A 20,054-nucleotide genomic window follows, 5' to 3' on the forward strand; every position below is an offset into this window, starting at 1 on the left:
GTTATGGGGTCAGTCATGTGACTCAGCCACACCCCCCCCCCAACTGATGTCCCAGCACTTCCATTGTGATCTGCCCATGTGATTTCAAACACCACATTTATCTTTGGCCTTTCCTCCTTGTTCTGGTGGCAGCAGCTAGGGAGCAATTGCCATAGCATGTCTTTCACCCACCAGGACTCACAGCCACCTCTCGAGAATGGGAATCTTGCAGGAGGCTTCCCCAACACTAGCATGATTACAGGCTTCAGCACTGTCTTCAGCAGATCAGCTGGTGACACCAGAGCCCTTTTAACTGATGGCCTGGCTGACTGGTTAAGGCGATGGACTGATAATCCGTTGTGCTCTGTATGGCTGCATTCGAACCCCCCTTGTGGTCATTGGCCTTTGCTTCTTATCTTGGCCATGGCCGGGTTATTCCTCCATTGCTCTTCTGGTCCTTCCTGCCAAAGTTCCTGCTTGTACTAACCAGAACTTGAATCCTGCTTGAAAGACTGGGACTGTCAAGGCTGATTCCCCACTCTGGCACAAGGTGGGGGCCCGCTAGGATTCAAAAAATTAATACTGGCCACTCCAGGCTTGTATTGAACTCCCAAGGTTACAGCTTCTCTCTGACCTTGGATGGATAGATGCTGCCACCACCCAAGTGCAGAACCCCTTTGAGAGCCCAGAAAGGCGCACTTGTGAATTCCTTCCTCTGGGGTACCCTCAAGCCCTTTCACCCCCACCCACTCCACAGAAGAGTTGAGAAAGAAAACAAAGGAAATTAGTTGTTGCCCCCAGCTAATTAAACAACATGCACAAACCTCTCAGGACACCAAAAACTCAATCCTGTTCTTAAAAAAGGTAAATTTTATTAGAAACAAAAAGAAAGAAAATACATCTGGAACTTAGGCTTTTGCTAGATTTTAAAAGAGCAATTCCAAAAATTAAGCACCCAAAATAGCTTTCTTGGGGGTTCAGCTTAAAGGTTACAAGCAAACAAAAGCACCTGGGGTTAGCACAGAGGAGTCCACTAGCCATAAGAAATAAACAGAAATAAACCTAATTGTGTCTTTCTAAACATTCCTGATCTACTTACACATCTGGGGGTTCCAAATAAGTTGTTCTAGGAATGATCTGATGCTCTATGATCATATCTGGCTTAAAGCTTCTCATAGCATAACTGCTCCCCGTCCCCCTCTTTCCTGGAGAACAACATCAGACGTTTTTTCCCCATTTTAAAAAGTTCTAGCCTTCCCATTGGCTCTTTTGGTCAGGTGCCCACTCCCTTTCCTTTCCCTGGGGGACTTTTTAAGCCTTTATAGGTAAAGCAAGCAGAGAACAGCCACCAAGAGGGACTTGATAGCTAACTGGCTGGCTGTCCATAAAAGGGAGCTCCCCCCACCTTCATTTATCACAGGGACTCTTACTAGATATCTCTGCACCACCGCAGGCTTTAACGGCTATGTCTTGTATTCCTGACTTTGGCTGATCAAAGGACAGCTGGTGGCAATGGGGTCCTTTCGCATGATGAGTTAGCCAAGTCATTAAAGCAATGGACTGGTAATCTCGTGTGTTCTGAACGTGTGGGTACAAATCTGTCCTTTGTTTTTACTCCATCTTTTGGCTGTGATGGCTATTGGGTCCTTCCTCCATTCCTCTTCTGCCCCTTCCTGCCAAAGCAACTCTTACAGTGACCAAACAAAGAACAGCTCCCAACAAAGTGGTTGTTTTTTTTGTCAGTGGGGACTCATGCACGAATCCTCTACACCCTGCCATGCCTAGTAACGTGCATTTGCCTCCCCCAGGTATTTCCCCAGAGCCCCATGTAATTTTGTTTGTCTGGCGAGTTCTTTGAAATAGTCCTTTGAAGCTCATAATGCTTCTGGAGGTTTACACTGGCCACGCCTGCCCCCTAGAGAAATTTTGTACAACCCCCAAGAATACAGAAACTTTGCATTTTTAATACAATGGACTCCAAAGTGACTTACCCTTAATTCAGGTAGGTTCGCCCAGGATGTGCCAGGACATTGCCAGATCTGTCCCGCACCCCAAACGCTAACATTCCCTGAGAGGGGTGCTCGTATCCCACAATGCACTGCAAAAAGCCCACACAAGACAACGTGCCTGATGGCGGCATGAGGGATGCTGGGATGATGACCCCGGAGCCACACACCTCTTGCCGATGCAGCCTGTTGCTGTGGAAACGCCCAGCGCTGGCAAAGGCGATGAAGTGTGCACACGCGCTAGTGCCCTGGCAGTGCTGGCAACAGCAATGTTCCCATGAACACTTTTTGTGTATCAACAAAAGGGGTCAGAGCAGACGGCGTGCAGTAAAATACTGCTCCCTGAAGATGAAGCGAGGAGGAGAGAAGAGGTGTTGTGTAGTCTAGGACAGATGTGTACAGTCCAAAGGCTGTTCTGTTCCTTGTGCTTCTCCTGAGATGACTCCCCGCACAAGAGGAGATGCTCCCCTGCTGGCCTGTTCTAGCATCATAGAATATCAGGGTTGGAAGGGACCTCAGGAGGTCATCTCGTCCAACCCCCTGCTCAAAGCAGGGCCAATCCCCAGTTTTTGCCCCAGATCCCTAAATGGCTCCCTCAAGGATTGAACTCACAATCCTGGGTTTAGCAGACCAATGCTCAAACTACTGAGCTATCCCTCCCCCCTCCCCCCCCAGCTGAGTGAATGCAGCTCCCCAGAAGAGAAACAAGCCCCATCACTTCGTGTCTTTAGTGCACTCTCTGAGAGGAGCCATACGTTCGCCTCGGCTCAATTCAGCTGCAGTGTAGCACTCCCAAGGGAACCAGAAAAGGCTTGAAGCTCTTGTTTGTTTTGTGGATACTAAGTTTAATAAGACTCCACTATTCAAACCGCCCCTGCTCCGGGAGTGTAAGATTTGGTGAGCCCAGACAGGAGAGGCTGAATTGCAATGATCTGACCTCTCCAAGAGATGAACCCACCAAACTGCTGCAGACTGCTCCAGAGAAAGCTGCCAGGGAAGATTTCATTGGTTGGAAGCGCTATGGCTGGGAGAGAGTTAAAAGACCAGTCGTGGAGGTAGGAGGACTCTGATACCAGCTAAAGGATGAGCATTTAAGAGAAGTCTGTGACTCCCTGGGCATTTCTGGGACACATCACAGTGAAATTGGTCCTGCTTCGAGCAGGGGGTTGGACTAGATGACCTTCTGGGGTCCCTTCCAACCCTGATATTCTATGATTCTATGATTCTATGAAACTGCAGCCAAAAGCTCTTTGACCTTACCCAAATATATAAGAATTCATTTCAATAGTGAAGAGCCAAACCTGCTGGAAAATCAGGGATTGTCTTACATTGCTGGCATTAAGAGAGAAGATTTTACAAGCCATTGGTACAGCAAAAGAGGAGCAAAAGATCCGTCAATCCCATCCCAGAAAAGAAAACCAGTGTTAAAGAAAGACTTTAAAATAACAGGACAGTTTAGGAACTCCCTGCAAAAGGACAGGCTAAACCAAAGCAGTTTGGCTTATCAAATTGCAAATGGTGTTCCCAAGGGGACCACTGAGACAGAGATAATGGAAACTGTAATCAGGGCAGTTTGCCCAGGATTGAGCTTCAGGAGCTAGCTGGAGTGAAAAACTAAGCTGAGCCTGCCAAAATTGGGTACCCCCTTTCCCAGATCATTGATGAATATGTTGAACAGCACCGGTCCCAGTACAGATCCCTGGGGACCTTGCTATTTACCTCTCTCCACTCTGAAAACTGACCATTTATTTATTTAGTAGACTAAATCTACGATGCACAATCCTTCACAGTTAACAGAGATAATAATGTGCTAACCTACATCTCCACCACTGCCAGGCTGAACCCCATAGTGCACCTGTGGGTTGCAGACTTAGCTGACTTTAACTTCATACAGTAGAAAACCTGAGTTATGAACATCAGAGTTATGAACTGACCAGCCAACCATGCACCTTATTTGGAACCTGAAGTACACAATCAGGCAGCAGCAACAGAGAGAGAAAAAACAAATACAGTACAGTAGTATATTAAACATAAACTGCTAAAAAAAATAAAGGGAAAGCAGGATTTTTCTTCTGCATAGTAAAGTTTCAAAGCTCTATTAAGTCAATGCTCAGTTGTAAACTTTTGAAAGAACAACCATAACATTTTGTTCAGCATTACGAACATTTCAGAGTTACGAACAACCTCCTTTCCCAAGGTGTTCGTAACTCTGAGGTTCTACTGTAGTTAAATATCATCTAGGGAAATCTAATGCTTTACCAGGAATTCCCCTTGATAGTGACAGGTTGCACAGAAGAGACGAACACAGGTGTTGTTAAAGCAGTCAAACTCCTTGGATATACAAACTGATGGCAAGGTGTCCAGGTTAGTAGTTATTACTACCAATCCTTTGACAGTAGAAGTCTTCTTCATGGGCATTACATCCACCATAAAACTTATTCCAGGAGAAGACATTTTGGCAACTCAGAAGAAAGGTCCAGCTATTGCTAAAATGCTTCAGTATAAGTTTTTGGGGCACAAACCAAATAACCAAGAGAACACAGGAGGATGTTGTACATCGAACATTGTGTCACTAGAGTTTGTATGTGCACCAAGCAAAAGAAACCTCACCAGCGTACCAGATTTCATCTAACTACCATAGTTACCACAAGTACCAGGAGGTAGCCGTGTTAGTCTGTATCCACAAAAACAACAAGGAGTCTGGTGGCACCTTACTTCCTTAGTTACAACAGAAGCATTTGTACTTGTAACCATAGGCTTCTTCCATCTAGGAAGAAGCAAAGAAAGATATGAATACATCTGAGCCTCGGTGGATCACTTTACTTGGTTTGTCAAAGTCACCAAAAACTACCACCAAAAACTCAGGAAAGACAGTGACAGACAAGATCTTCAATTAGTTTGTTTTAAGATTTGATTTCCCCAAAAGAATCCATCATCAATAAGGAGCAGAGTTTGAAAATAGTACTCTCAAAGGGTAGAGTACTACAGTAAGATTTAAACTTCTTCCATAACCCCATACCACCCACAGGGCAATGGGCAAGTAGAAAGGCTGAATCAAATTCTGCTGGCTACATTGATAACCTTGCCAGAAGAACAAAAATCAGACTGGAAGGACTCCCTTAATAAGACCATAAGACCATCGATGCCTATAACTGTACACAAAATGATGCTACGAGTTCCCACCCTTCTATTTATTATCTTGAAGATAATCACATTTGTCTATTGTCATTGCATTTGCTCTACCTATGAACTCTGAATCTGCACCTAGGAACCATAAAGAATATGCTGAGAGACAGAAACAGCCATTGAAAGACGTTTATGAACTGGCCTCAATATGTTCTCAAAACTCTGCTATTCGTGGTAAGAATCATTATGGCCAGAAAGTGTATGGTGCTGCCCTCTGGCCAGGGGACAGGAGTACTTGTCAGGAAGGGGACCAGGCAAACTAACATCCTGTTGGGAAGATACAATTCATGTTAGAACATGAAAGGAAAGGGGAGAGTTCACAGAGTAAAGGCAGAGGGTGGAGAAGGAGGTGATAGAGTTTGTCACCACAAGTTTTGGCTTCTCTGGGTTTTCTTGCCCTTGGATATGACACTGTGCTGCACAGCACCACTGCAGAAGACACAGAGATCAAGGTAAATAAGCAAAACTGGAAATTTAAGGGCGAGTCTCTGCTAGAAGCGCTACAGCGGCACAGATGCATCGATGCAGCTGCTCCACTGTAGCGCATCTGGTGAAGATGCTCTATGCTGATGGGAGAGCGCTCTCCTGTCAGCATAATAAGTCCACCCCTGCGAGAGGCAGTAGCTATGTGGGCGGGAGAGCACTGTCTACACAGGGGGTTAAGGTCGGTATAACTATGTCACTCAGAGGGTGTGGATTAATCACACCCCTGAGTGATGTAAGTGATACTGAAGTAGGCTGTAGTGTAGACCAAGCCTCTATAAGGACAGAATTTGGACTCCAGTGATTCTGAGAGTGAGAGCGAAGACAAACAACATGGTACCCATGGCATGGTGACTCTGAATTCAGAGGCAGAAACATTCCTTCCACAGCTGGGAAATGGAGGTGTTGTTGATCTTGTAAACTTGAAGACAGATGACTCGTCTGATGTGACATTCACATCAGCCAATGAAAGACATGAATGGCAAAATGTGACCATGGACCCTGAAACCATCAGTGCACAAGAGGACAGATCTTGAGAACAACCCATTGTCACCTGAGGTCCTCTGACTAGAGAGGGAAGAGCCCCCCAGACACTGACCTATGAACCTACTCATCAGTGTCTAATTCCAGCTACTGGTGAGTGCACCATGGGTTTATCCTTGTGTTTACATGCTGTACCTAGTACCTATTCCTGTATCTTATCCTGCATTCTCTCCAAGATTAATGTAAATGAAGAGACATTGGCTTCTGGCTTGGATATTGCTCTAGAAAAGGGGTCGATAGCGCTACATAGTTAGTTTTATGTTTCTTGAGTAGATGTTTTTTATGTCTAATGACTTTGTCTTACATGGTTATACCACTTACCATGTGGGAGCTGGTATTTCATAAGATTTGAGGATCTCTGGGGATTTAAACTGTTCAGAACTGGCTATTTGGTTGGGCAATGGAACAACCCTTGACACAGACATTTCCTGCTTAATGTGAATTAAACCAAAGAGAGATGCAAAAGTTTCCAGATCTGATGAAAAAGGAGCAAGACAAAAGCTCATCTGAGACTGAAAGCACGAGCTTGTGGAAGTCATAGGTGTCTGCTAATAAGCCAAATGGCTGGACGGAATGTTTTATATTTTGTTAATGGGAATATTTGGGGGATATTATATTTCCACAGGAGGAGTGTAGCACTGATATGGGAATGTCAGAGTTCTACATACCTGCATCGTGTATCTCTAAGGCTGTGCCCTGTCCCTTTAAGGGTTTGGAGATCTGCTGGCGAGGCTAAAGAGGAACAGTGGGGATGCAAGCTGCACCCCCAGGAGGGTTTCTGTCGTTCTCCAGGGGGACCCAGCGGGTTGCAGCCTGCGTTTGTTTGGGGAGTTGGACATTAAGTTTAATAAAATTCCATTTTTAAAACCATCCCTGGTCTGGCAGTGTAACACATGCTCTGACCACCAGACCCCTACAGTCCCAGATCCAGCAGAGTTGGGGGTAACAGCTTGCACCCAGATTCTGGTCTGGTCAGGTTGGTGGAATTAACACAGCTCATCCCCCCAGTTCCCCTGGGTGTCCCCTGTGCAGCACAGAGACGTGGGCAGCAGTTGATGGGGATGTGGTTTGTTGGGAGTGGCAGGGACCTTGGTTTGCTCTCACTGAGCATCACAGGCTCCCTGTGCCTGCCGCCCCCTGCTCAGTTCCTCATTTGAGCTTCTGGGGCATCAGGCTCCATGGAGCTGGGGACTGGGGTATTTGGAGCAGCACTGAGGGGTCCCTCGCTGTCCCATCATGTGGCGTGAGCTCACTGCCCTTTTTCTCCATGAGTGCCAGCTTGGGCGAGGGTCTGAGGCCAGCACTTGTGTCAGTGGGGCAGGATCGGAGACAAGGGTGAGTTGGCTGTTCAGGCAGCGTGAGAGGCTGGGTGCTGAGTACCAAAGGGGCCGGAGGGCTGGGGGAACGTTTGTCTTAATAATGGGGAGCTGAGTCAGGGAAAAGAGGAGCTGAGACCTGAACCTTCACTCCAAAATGGAAACAATATCCTGCACCCTGATCAGGTTGCCCGGGGTCAAGCCAGAGTCACTCATCGCCTGCAAAGGCAACAGGGCTAGATTCTGATCTCAGCTCCCCTCAGGTTTCAGAGTAACAGCCGTGTTAGTCTGTATTCACAAAAAGAAAAGGAGGACTTGTGGCACCTTAGCGACTAGCCAATTCATTTGAGCATAAGCGATCGTGAGCTACAGTTCACACATCCGATGAAGTGAGCTGAAGTGAGCGCTCAGCTGGGGCCGCCTCCTACTTGCATCTGGGCAGGCAGGAGACTTCATGTCAGGCTGCAGCTCTGTGACAGAGGGATCCCAGTGGGAGTAGAGAAGGGAAGTGGAGAGGAGAGGAGCCAGCTACAAGGAAGGGGGAGGAGAGAGAGCAGCGAGGGGGGGATGGGGAGGAGAGGAGCGAACAGGGGTAGGGGCTTGAGGGAAAGGATGGGGCAGGGGCGGGGTCTTGTGAAAAGCGGTGGGAAAGGGACAGGGACTTTGGGAAAGAGGCAGGGAAGGGAGGTCCAGTTGTCTGCAAATAGAAAGTTGGCAACCCTAAATGTGACCAATGCTGGGGCGTGGTTTAAGATGTATCAGATACCCCCAAAACACAAAATTCAGCAAATTGTGAAAGTGGCTTCTTCAGCTAAACCCCCATCCTGGTTACCAGTGGAAGTGAAAGCAGAAATAACAAATAATAATATTAAACAACTAGGAAATGGGGAACTTCATCTCAATAGGTGCGACTGAGGAGTTAGGAATTGTAGACACTTGATAAGAAAAATCTAACAATATCAATGAAAAATCTATGGCATTTTAGGATAAGGACAATAAGGAGTTCTTGAAACATATGGAAAACAAAATATCCTAGCAATCAGTTTTAGTGCAGTTGGAGATGAGGATGGTGCAACTGTAAATCATGATGCAGAAAAAGGAGAAGTATTACAAATATTTCTGTTCTGTATTTGGGAAGAAGTGGAATGACGTACCCATATCCTACAGTAATAGTGAAATACTTTCTATTCCAGTTGCACCTAGCGAGGATGTTAAACATCAACTATTAGAATGCAACACTTTTTAAAGGTATAACAAGATGCATTGGCTGGAAGTTGAAGCCAAACAAATTCAGACTGAAAATACAGCAACAATTTGTTAAGAGAGAGAGTAATTAACACTGGAACAATGGACCAAAGGACGTACTGGATTCTCCATCCAAAGACAGCCGACATGACAAAGTTTGGATTGGATACCACACAGTCATTTTACAAGGATGAACATGGGGGTGTAGGATGTTCCCCCGAGGTACAGAGCATCACCCCCCACACACACCAGCTCATGCTGCCATGGCTCAGCAGGGTTGGGAAGAACAATTCTGCCCCCGATGGCCTGAGGGGCAGCTCCATAGGTAGGGGCAGGAGCCACCCAGGGGATATATAGGGCAGAGAATGCTCTGGAAATTCTGGGAGGATTCTGGGGGCTCTTCAGAGACTGGGGTGCTGGGAGACACTCCCCCCCCCCCAGGGTGAGGAGGGGTGATGGAGGGGGGGTGGAGAAAAATCCTCCTGGTGACCCAGCAGGGCCCAGGAGAGCTGGGGAGAAGGTCCGAGGGGGCAGATGGGATCCAGGTCAGTAGAGTCCATCCTACAGAGATGGGATCAGCTACTGGGGAGGGGGTGAGAGCTGGGGGAGGGAGCCGGGTGATGTATAGAGTGGGGGACCCTACTGCAGGGACTGAGGCAACAGAGAACTGAAGCTCCAGAGAGAGACCAGGACAGACACCCCGGGGTTGGGGGAGCAGTAAATGACTTTATTTCAGTGCCAGGGGCCAGACCTCATGTCTCCATGCACAGGGGGCCGGTCACTCTATCTCAGGAGCTGGGATTCTGCAGTGTCGGTGCCCATCCAGGAAGGGCTGTCTCCTGCTCTTCTTTGCCCCATCCCATTCCCAAGTGGGTGCTGGGTCGTGCTCACACATTGGCCGAGGTGGCTGTTTTCCCTGGAGGTGACAGATTGGCTGCATGTGCACGGAGAGCCACATGTTGGGCTGGACGGTGCCGGGCTCAGGCCAGCAGATCCCTTCTGGTATCAGATTTCAGAGTAGCAGCCATGTCAGTCGGTATCCGCAAAAAGAAAAGGAGGACTTGTGGCACCTTAGAGACTAACAAATTTATTTGAACATAAGCTTTCGTGAGCTACAGCTCACTTCATCGGATGCTTATGCTTAAATAAATTTGTTAGTCTCTAAGGTGCCACAAGTCCTCCTTTTCTTTTTTCTGGTATCAGAGCGATTCCTGAGTCTGGGGAGAAATGGCCCCAGCATTAACATGTCCCCGAGGTGTCTCCTGTCCCCTTCTCCCTGCACCCAGATCCCCTGCCCCACGCTCCCCCCAGCAGACAGGACACTGGGCTGAACAGACCCAGTATGGCCATTCTTATAATCAGGGAATCTCGCTCTGCTCCACCCCCCTAGTCTGACATTGGCTCCGGGGCATACTCAGGGATCTGGCTCATCCCCTGAGGTCGGGAAGCAAATGCTCTGGCTAAGGAAGCACTAACGGCCTTCCCTCATCTTCTCAGGTCATATCCCCAGCAGGGAGCAGGAGGAGCAGGGAATCTGGCAGGGAAGGGGTTATTTATTGAAGGGGCCCTATACAGCGCCCAGCCCCCCACACCCCACCCTGGGCTTCCCACAAACATAGGCAGCACCTTCCTTGCACGGGGCTCTGCTACGGCCCTGCTTCCCCACCCCCTGGGGCCCTGGCAGGTGCTCCCTTAGCTGGTGACACAGGGGCTGGTGTGCTCGGTGCCGGGGGGTCAAGAGTTTGCTCCCAAGGGTCCAGCTGTTGAGTTGGGAGCACCATGGAATAAATGTGAGATTCCCTGAAGCAGGGATTTCCTGGGGGAAGGGAGAGTGGCTTTTCTGCCCTGTGGAGCCCTCCAAGCAGATAGGGCTCTTCCCCCAGGGAGGGATAAGAGAGGGGGGTCATGTCACCTGGAGTCTCCTTCCAGCAGTAACCAGCCTCGGCCATGATCAGCACCAGGGCCAGCAGAACCCCGGAGACCAGACCCAGACGGAGGATGTTGCCCCAGGTGAAATCCAGGCGCCTCGTGAGGGCTGTGAAAGGACAGCACAGGTCTGTGGAGTTCTTGGAAGTATCAGGGCTGGATTCTGAACTCAGCTCCTCCAGGGTTAATCCAGAGTCACCCTCTGACAGCAATGGGTTGAGGGCCGGATTCTGATCCATTACCCCTGGATCTAGCTACCCATCTAGCTATTTAATAAAGGATAGATGGAAGAGGCCAGCTGGGCAGCCTCTGAGCCCCAACTCCTCTGTGCGCCCCCAGAACAGGAACAGACCTGAAAGACCTCTCTGCTCTGCAGCTAACCCTGGGGTCAGGGATCCCGCCTCTGCCTCCCTCAGATCTAGAGTTGCCCCTTTAATCTGTGATTCCACAGAGTCCCTTTCCCATAAGAACATAAGAGTGGCCATACTATGTAAGACCAAAGGTCCATCTAGCCCAGTAACCTGTCTTCAGACAGTGGCCAATGCCAGGTGCCCCAGAAGGAATGAACAGAACAGGTAATCAACAAGTGACCCATCCCATGTCACCCATTCCCAGCTTCTGGCAAACAGAGGCTAGGGACACCATTCCTGCCCATCTTGGCTAATAGCCATGGATGGGCCTATCCTCCATCAATTTATCTAGGGGTTTTTTTGGAACCCTGTTATAGTCTTGGCCTTCACAACATCGTCTGGCAAAGGGTTCCACAGGTTGACTGTGTGTTGTGTGAAGAAGTACTTTCTTTTGTTTGTTTTAAACCCGCTGCCTAGTAATTTCATTTGGTGACCCCTGGTTCTTGAGAAGGAGTAAATAACACTGCCTTATTTACTTTCTCCACACCAGTCATGATTTTACAGACCTCTACCATCCCCCCCCACCCCCCCTCCCGGTTAGTTGTCTCTTTTCCAAGCTGAAAAGTCCCTGTCTTATTAATCTTCCCTCTTATGGAACTGTTCCATGCCCCCCAATCATTTTTGTTGCCCTTTTCTGTACCTTTTCCAATTCCAGCATATCTTTTTTGATATGGGGCAACGACATCTGCACACAGTATTCAAGATGTGGGCATACCATGGATTTATAGAGGGGCAGTATGATATTTTCTGTCTTATTATCTATCCCTTTCTTAATGATTCCCTAAATTCTGTTCACATTTTTGACTGCTGCTGCACATTGAGTGGATATTTTCAAAGAACTATCCACAATGACTCTACGATCTCTTTCCTGAATGATAACAGTTAATTTAGACCCCACCATTTTATATGTATAGTTTGGATTATGTTTTCCAATGAGCATTACTTTGCATTTATCAACATGGAATTTCATCTGCCATTTTGTTGCCCACACACCCAGTTTTGTGAGATCCCTTTGTGACTCTTAATGATCCGCTTGGGACTTAACTATCTTGAGTCGTTTTGTGTCATCTTCAAATTTTGCCACCTCACTGTTTACCCCTTTTCCCAAATCATTTATGAATATATTGAATAATATTGGTCCCAGTACACATCCCTGGGAGACACCACTATTTACTCTCTCCATTCTGATAATTGACCATTTATTCCTACCCTTTGTTTCCTATCTCTTAACCAGTTACTGATCCAGGAGAGGACATTCCCTCTTATCCTATGAGAACTTACTTTGCTTAAAAGCCTTTGGTGAGGGAACTTGTGAAAGGCTTTCTCAAAATCTAATTACACTATACCCACTGGATCACCCTTGTCCACATGCTTGTGGACCCCTTCAAAGCATTCTAGTAGATTCCTGAGGCATGATTTCCCCACTCAGGTACCTGTCCGTGTGGTCCCTGGGCTGATGGGATACGGTGATGTTTCAAGCCCAGTGAGGTTGTTTTCACCTGTAGGTTTAGAATGAGAGCCTGTCAGGGCAGGGGTGAAATGGGCAATCAGGGGGAGCTAAGAGGTAAAAAAAGCGACTCAGCAATTGGGCCCCTCCTCCCTCGACTCAGCCTTTATGGTCACTTTAACCTCCAGGGGGTTAGTGGATTTTATCAGCTGGGGAAGGGACTGGTTCTGCAGCTGCTGGCCCTGACTTCTCTGGGCATACTCTGATAGGGAGCATCCCCCTGGGAAAGGCCACACTGTTCTGCAGCTTGCCCTGGGGGCAGGGTTCCCCCTTCCCTCTGCCTTACATCAACAGCTGCTGCTGCAGCTTCCCCTGGCTGCATGACAAATCCACTGATTTCCTGATCCCACACTGGGCATCCCCTCTGTAAGGCCCCAGGCAGATCCTGGCTGTGAGCATCTCCTTGGGGCATAGACTCTGTGAAGGCTGGGCTGGGTACAGGGCTGAGAGCGGGGACTCCAAACCAGGCCCCTCACCTCTCACCACCAGCTCCACGGGGTCACTGGGATCTGACCAGATGAAGGCTTGTGATGTGCTGCCATAATGTCAGGTGTGGCTCCTGTTGTCATCCTGTATAACACTGCGGATGGGAAACGCAGTCATGTCTGCAGGACTTTCCATGTGATGCAGTGTGGCGTGGTCTCCTCCTTTGTACAGAACAACCCTCAGCCCTGGTACCTACACTCACGCTGGATGGTCACGGTGCACCCCATGGCCATTACCTCCCTGGGGCTCACAGAGATGGAGGGTTTGGGACAGAACTCTGCATGCACAAAGACACAGGACTTCTATGGGGGAGACATATACCCTTGCTCCTCAGTCTGTCTGTCTGTCATTTGATCTCTCTGTGCCCAGCCCTAGGGCATTCAGCTGCCTCCCCTTGCCTAATGTTCCCTGCATTATAAACCCAGCAACAGCACAGGTCTGTGGAGTTCTTGGAAGTATCTGGGCTGGATTCTGATCTCAGTTCTGCCAGTATAAATCTGGAGTTACCTCGTGACTGCAGTGGGGTCAGAGATGGGTTCTGATCCATTGCCCCATATCTATCTATCTCTCTACCTACCTACCTACCTACCTATTGATCTATTAATGAATGCAACTCTGACAAGGTAGGAGGTGGCTGGGCAGCCCCTAAGTCCCGACTCCTCTATGCATCCCCAGATCAGGAGCAGCCAAGGAAAGCATCCCCCTATGAAAGGCCTCCCTGCTCTGCGGCACTCCCAGGGGCAGGGATCCTCCCTCTCCCCCCCCCAGATCTATAAGGTACCCCCTTAGTCTGTGATTCCACAAAGTCCCATTGAGGCCCAACTTTACCTGTGTGTTTGGTCCCCGGGCTGGCTGGAGTCGGTGATGTTTCAAGCCCACTGGAGTAGTTTCTACCTGTGTGAGTACAATGAGAGTCTGTTGGGGCAGGGGGTGAAATGGGCACCCAGGGGAAGTGACAAGGTGGAAACAATGACTCAGCAATTGGGACTCTCCCCCCACAGCTCAAGATTTATGGCCACTGTAATCTCCAGGGGGGGTGCAGTGCCGATGCTGTAGTCACTGAGGCCTGACTTCTGTGTGTGTCCCCAGAGAAGGAGCATCCTCCTGGGAAGCTCTGCAGCTCCCCCTGGGGGAAGGGTTCCCCCCTGCCTCTGCCAAATCAACAGCTATTGCTCCCCCTTCATTGGACAAGTCACCCATCATATTATCTCATGTCTAGCTAGGCATCCCCTTGGATACAGGGATAAGGAAATGTTGTTAGCCTCATTGGATGTGTGATGCATTTGAACGCATTGTGCAGAGTGTTCAATCTGTTTATGTGAAATTGCAGTTATAGGTTCTTATGTAAGCAGGCTCTGAATGAGCTTTCCCAACACCTAGTGATGAGCTGGGGAGAAGACATCAGGAACTGACCATGTTTGAATAGACACACCCACTCTGCCTAGGTGAGCAACATGATGGGGCTGCTTTGCCCAAATGATCCCTTTTGTCTGGTGTTGGATTGCAAATCACTTTGTTATTGCGGAGGCAGAGGTCATAAAGTGTGGTTATCCTTTTGTGAATCAAAGGGAGCAGAACTGGCCTTGGTGTGCCATGAATGAGGGGGTCACTCTCAAGTTAACTGCATTCAATAAGCAGGAAGTAGGGGTGCCAAAGGCCAGCGGAGATGTGAGAGGCTATTTGTGCCCATCTGGCTCTACGTGCCATTTGACTCTGCACTGTTTAACGACAGAGCTTCTTAAGGCCCAGTTGAGAGTCTCTTGGTTTGGATCACTCGAGCTGACATCACTGATAGCCCAGTCTAAATATGAAGCCTTAGGTCCGTTGTGGGACAGTGTCTCTGGTGAACGAGGTTGCCTCGCGAACTGCTGGAATCACTGAGAATTGGAATTGCTAGAGCTGAGTTAAGTGGTGGAACTTCAAAACATCCCAGAGGTTGCAGTGGAGAGGGCCGTGGCAGGGTGACTGATGGCAGAGCGCCGGAGAGTGGCAGAGGGAACACTGGGGGGTGGCTGGCGGTGCAGTCAATGATGGTGGAGTGGCCGGCTGTGGAGTGAACAAAGGCAGACAGCGATGCAGAGTGAACAGCGGCACAGCGAGGGCTGCTGAATCACTGCTCAGTGCTGCCCCCCTACACCCCGGGGTGGGAGGTTAACTCACGCAAACACACCTCCAAACACTGGGTTTTCACTGACCAAGGACAACTGTGAGTGGGGTGCGGTGGAGGGAGAGAGGACTGGCGTGTTAAAGGGACATTTGTTTGTCGGACTGTCACACTGCAAGGTGAGAGACTGAGGAAACGGATGCTGCCAATGTACTCTGGGGTGGGTGTTTTATTCATGGTCAGATGTTTTCAAATCATGCTTGTGGTGTTTTCCCAAGTAATGCCAGGTTCCTTTCCCCTTGTATTAAAAGTTTTCTCTTCTATACATGTACTTAGTGCTTGTGAGAGGAGACGTACTGGCTCTTAGAGGTACCAAGTGGGGGGTGTAATTTTTTTCAGATTACTGGGTGGAGACTCGAGCTGGTTCTGTGTTGTGTTGTCAAAAGGAACCCAGCCCTGGTTGCTGCTGACTCCCCCCGGCAGAAGGGTTACACCTAAGCAGTTGCTTATGTTGAATTTGCAGTTATATAGGGGTTACGGTTTTTCTCTGTGCAGTGCAGAATCAGTCACTGTGCGCACATGTCTGTGTTTCTAATCCATGACTATGCTAGGCCCACAATACACAGTGTGACTAGAGGCCAGCAGCACTGTATGTAATATTCCCGAAGAGATGTGGTCACCTTAAGATGAACCTAATTCGGTGGTGTGATCCCTCCTTCTAGGGTTTTGGAAAATTGTGATTCTTTTCCTCTGGTGTTTGGAGAAACACTTGATAGTGATCAACGGGGATTTTGGTTTTGCTCAGTGATTATTTGGTCTGCGAGAAGCTAGATTAAGGGCTGAGCCTTCGTTATTGTTGGACAGAATTGCTGTCCAGACAGTGCAGAAACGGCAGCAGGAGCTCTGCACTACCCAGTGAAATCACTGAGGTTTGTCTACAGACTCAGGCTTGCGCTTCGGCCCTAACAATGGCTGTGTAGACATTCCTCCTCAGGCTCCGAAACCTGGGCTCCAGTCCCAGTAGGAACAACTACATGGCTATTTTTAGTACCATAATGAGAGCCCCAGTCTGTAGACCTGGGCTTTGAGATTTGTGGCTGCTGGTATTTTTTGCAATGTAGCCATAACCTAAGAGCTGAGAACACTTGGGGCTGGAGCAGTGCAGAAACTTCAGAAGGTGACAGCAGTGTGCAGTGGCAGAGTGGGCAGTGACCGGAGTGGGCAGAGGCATCATTTGATTTTCCTGCATTCCTCCCCTAAGGCTGGAGCTGAATGCACCTAACGGCACCCCTAGACCCTAGGACTTCACTTATGGTGGACAGCAAACTAAGAGTGCGGTGTCCTGGACAGAAAGGGGAGTGGTGTGTTAACGGGACATTTGTCCACTGGTCTTTCAGAAAGGGGGAAACTGAGGCAAAGCCACTGCTCCACCTGGGCCCAGGGATTTACCTGTTGTTTGCATACGTTTGAGTCATTGTTGTCATGTTTTCTCAAATTAATGCCATTCTTCCTTCTCCCCTTAATAAAATATTTCTTTTGTCGCACACAGACTCAGTGCTTGCAAGACAGGAAGTATTGCTTCTTAGAAACACCCAGGGCTGGTGTTTAGTTTTCCCAGATTTCTGGGTGGGAGCTCAAGCCAGTGTTGTGTTATAATTTTGAGAGGAACCCCTATATATTGAAGCCAGAGCTGGAACTGGAAGAAGGGTTACATATGTATTGCAGAGGAGTTTAATCTCCTCCTTTGTACAGAGCAACCCTTATGCCCTGGCACCAACTCTTTCAGAGGGTGGTCACAGCTCCTCCCAGGGCCATCATCCGCCCTGGGGCTCACAGAGATGGTGGGTTTTGCGCAGAGCTCTGCATGCACAAAGACACAGGACACAAACCCTGCCCCTCAGTCTGTCATTCTGTCCCACAGAGGGGTATTCTGGTGCCTCCCCTTGTCTAATGTCCCCTTGGTAATAAATCCAGTGACAACACAGGTCTGTGGAGTTCTTGGAACTGGCGGTCTTGGGTTCTGATCTCTTCTTCCCCAGGGTAAAACGAAAGAAACCCGCTGAGTGCAATGGGGTGAGGGCCAGATTCTGATACATTACCCTGAATCTATCTATCTATCTATCTATCTATCTATCTATCTATCTATCTATCTAATGAACACAGTTCTGATAAGGCAGCTGCTGGCTGGGAGCCTCCTCTGTACAGCCTCAGATCAGGGTAAGCCTGGGGAATTTAGGAAAGACCTCCCTGCTCTGCAGCTAGCCCCTCCATCCCAAATCTAAAGGTGCTCCTTTAATCTGAGATTCCACAGAGTCTTCCCATCCCAGCCCCAGTACCTGTCCATGTGGTCCCTGGGCTGGATGGAGCTGGTGATGTTTCAAGCCCGGTGGGGTGGCAGCTTGGGAAAGACAGGGCCGCACCTTCCTGGGGGCCACCGACTCGGCCGTGCCCTGTGCCATCCTGCTGGAACTGGCCACGGCCTTGGACGTGGAGCTGCTGAAGGCCAAGGAGCAGGTGAGAGCTTCCCAGGTTGGGGATTCAACTCTTGTCTTGGGGAAAGGAATGGAGTCTAGTGTGCAAAACCGGGAGGGATGGGAGCCGGGACTCCTGGGTTCTATCCCTAGCTCTGCTGCTGTCCTGGGTGCAGTCCCCTCACCTGTCCAGCAGTGCCAGGTGTTGAGTGATCCCCGTGTCTCTCCCCAGGGCTCTGAGGTGACGCTGCAGTTGCTGTTCCTGGATGGCAAGGAGGCCTTCCGGGAGTGGAGTGAGAGGGATTCCCTGTACGGGGCTGTCCATGGCCAAGGCTCAGCACCAGCCGGGTACCAGCCAGCTCCAGGCTATGGTGAGAGCCGCCCGCCTGCCCCTCTGAGGAGTTCTGCATGGGGGATCTTTCAGGCTGGAGGGAGATGGTGGGGGTGCCTGTCCAGGGTAGGCGGGGGGCTCAATCTGTCTGCACTGGATCTTGTACCAATCCCTCCCTCAGATCCTCCTGGGGTGACTGGGCCCCTATAGATTTAACCCCTCGTTGCCTCCTTGCAGAGCCTGTTTGTCTTGCTGGACCTGCTGGGGGCCCGCCACCCGACCATCCAGAACCACTTCCCCTTCACCGCCTCCTGGTTCGACCGGCTCGTCGGCATCGGTACCAAACCTTCCTTTCTTCCAGGGGTGGGAGGGGGCTTGCCCCCCCAGACACCTGTAGCGGGACAGCTACCTCCTCCCCCGCCCGCCAGTCCTGATGGTCCTGCGTCTGTCTGACAATGAATAAAGGTGCCTGGGTTCTAGGCCCAGCTCTGGGAGGGGAGTGGGGTCTAGTGGTTAGAGCAGGGGGGCTGGGAACCAGGACTCCTGGGCTCTATCCTCAGCTGTGAGACAGAGCTGGGAGTTGGGGATTCAGTCCCCGGGGCTGTTGACTTGGCATCTTTCACCAATACTTTATTTCCCTCAAACACGACTTGTCAGGTTTGAAATCTCCCCTCCCTCCCTGGCAGCGTCTCCAAGTCCTCAGGGAGCTCTGTTGTGAGCGGCCAGGTGTAGCCCCCTGTGGGGCTCATTCTGCCGTGCCCCAGCCTGGCAGGTCCCAGGAACCAGTCCATTCCTCACTCTCTTCTCTGTGTCGCACCGGCTGGGCCTGCTGCAGTCCCACCCCTGGGAGCAGACGTACTTCCAGCGGGAGCCTGCCTATGGGCCTGTCGAAGAGGACCACGTCCCCTTCCTTCGCAAAGGTACCTGTCCTGCCCCATGCTACCGTTCATCCAGGTGCAGAACAGTGTGGGATGGACAGCTGGAGAGGCCTCCCCGGGGGAGCCAGGGAGGAATGTGTGCAGACAAAGTGTAGTGAGACTCCCCCAGGCTCCCACACAAGCCTGGCCTCATGAGTGGAGCAAGGGACTGAGACCTGGGTTCAGGTCCTGGCTTTACCACTGCCCTGCTGGGTGACTTTGTTGCTGTCTTCCTCAGTTTCCTCATCTGTGAAGTGGGGGGAATCATTCTGACTCCCTTTGTAAAGTGCTTTGGGATCCCCTGAGGACAAGGGCTATGCAAGAGCTAGGTGTTATTTATATATAAAGTTATAATGCTTTATAGATGATGTTTGCCTGCCTGGCACACTTCACCCCAGAGGTGGCTGCATTTTGAACTTAGGCTCTGAGATCCTTGGGGGTGAAAGACTTTATAAACATATCATTGCTATCTAGCCACTTGGCCCTGACTCGCTTGATGTCTCTGGCCAATCTGGTTCCCATAATGCACCTGGGCCAGCTGCTCGTTGCTAGGTCAGGGGAGCACACGGCTCCTAGATGTAAGGTCAGGTCGTGCCTGAGGGCCTGGCTCCATCTACTGAGACAGTGTGCGCATTTAGAATGTCGCCCGTCGCCCGCTAGTGGCTGGGCCACATGGGGATAATAGTCTACTACTGCTGACAATAGTGGAATTACTCTTGTAGCTCCAGCAGTAGAGGCTGGGCTTGCAGTGAGGCAGATCCTGGGTTGGATCCCTGCTGACTATCCATGTATCTGGCCGCAGGAGTGCCGGTGCTGCACCTCATCGCCACCCCTTTCCCGTGGGTCTGGCACATGATGGAGGACACGGAGCAGAATCTGCACCCCCCGACTGTGGAGAACCTCTGCAAGATCCTGGCTGCCTTCCTGGCCGAGTACCTGTGGCTGTGGCTACCCAGAGCCTCCCCTGGCGAGGGAACCAACCCCTCTCTGGGCCTCACAGGATCCTTCGCCCCTCCTGGGCCGAGCTCCATGGGGCCAGCAGCCAAAACACCCTAGGGACCAGGCAAGATGGCTTGGGGGGCCCGGGCTGTGGCAGCCCCGCAGGGTCTTGGGGAGGTGTTACAATGCTGGGAGGATGGGAAGG

The 20,054-nt window shown here is 50.0% G+C and overlaps 1 long non-coding RNA gene across 1 annotated transcript; it reads left to right on the forward strand.

The window, feature by feature from the left end:
- The first annotated feature begins 14,451 nt into the window (after positions 1 to 14,451).
- Positions 14,452 to 18,791, forward strand: LOC125629070 (uncharacterized). Its single transcript, XR_012665842.1, has 4 exons — positions 14,452 to 14,532; positions 17,895 to 18,033; positions 18,231 to 18,330; positions 18,651 to 18,791. It is a non-coding gene; the product is annotated as an uncharacterized LOC125629070 (long non-coding RNA).
- Positions 18,792 to 20,054: the final 1,263 nt, after the last annotated feature.

The sequence above is a fragment of the Caretta caretta genome, chromosome 23 (assembly GCF_965140235.1).
Source record: "Caretta caretta isolate rCarCar2 chromosome 23, rCarCar1.hap1, whole genome shotgun sequence".
NCBI lineage: Eukaryota > Metazoa > Chordata > Testudines > Cheloniidae > Caretta > Caretta caretta.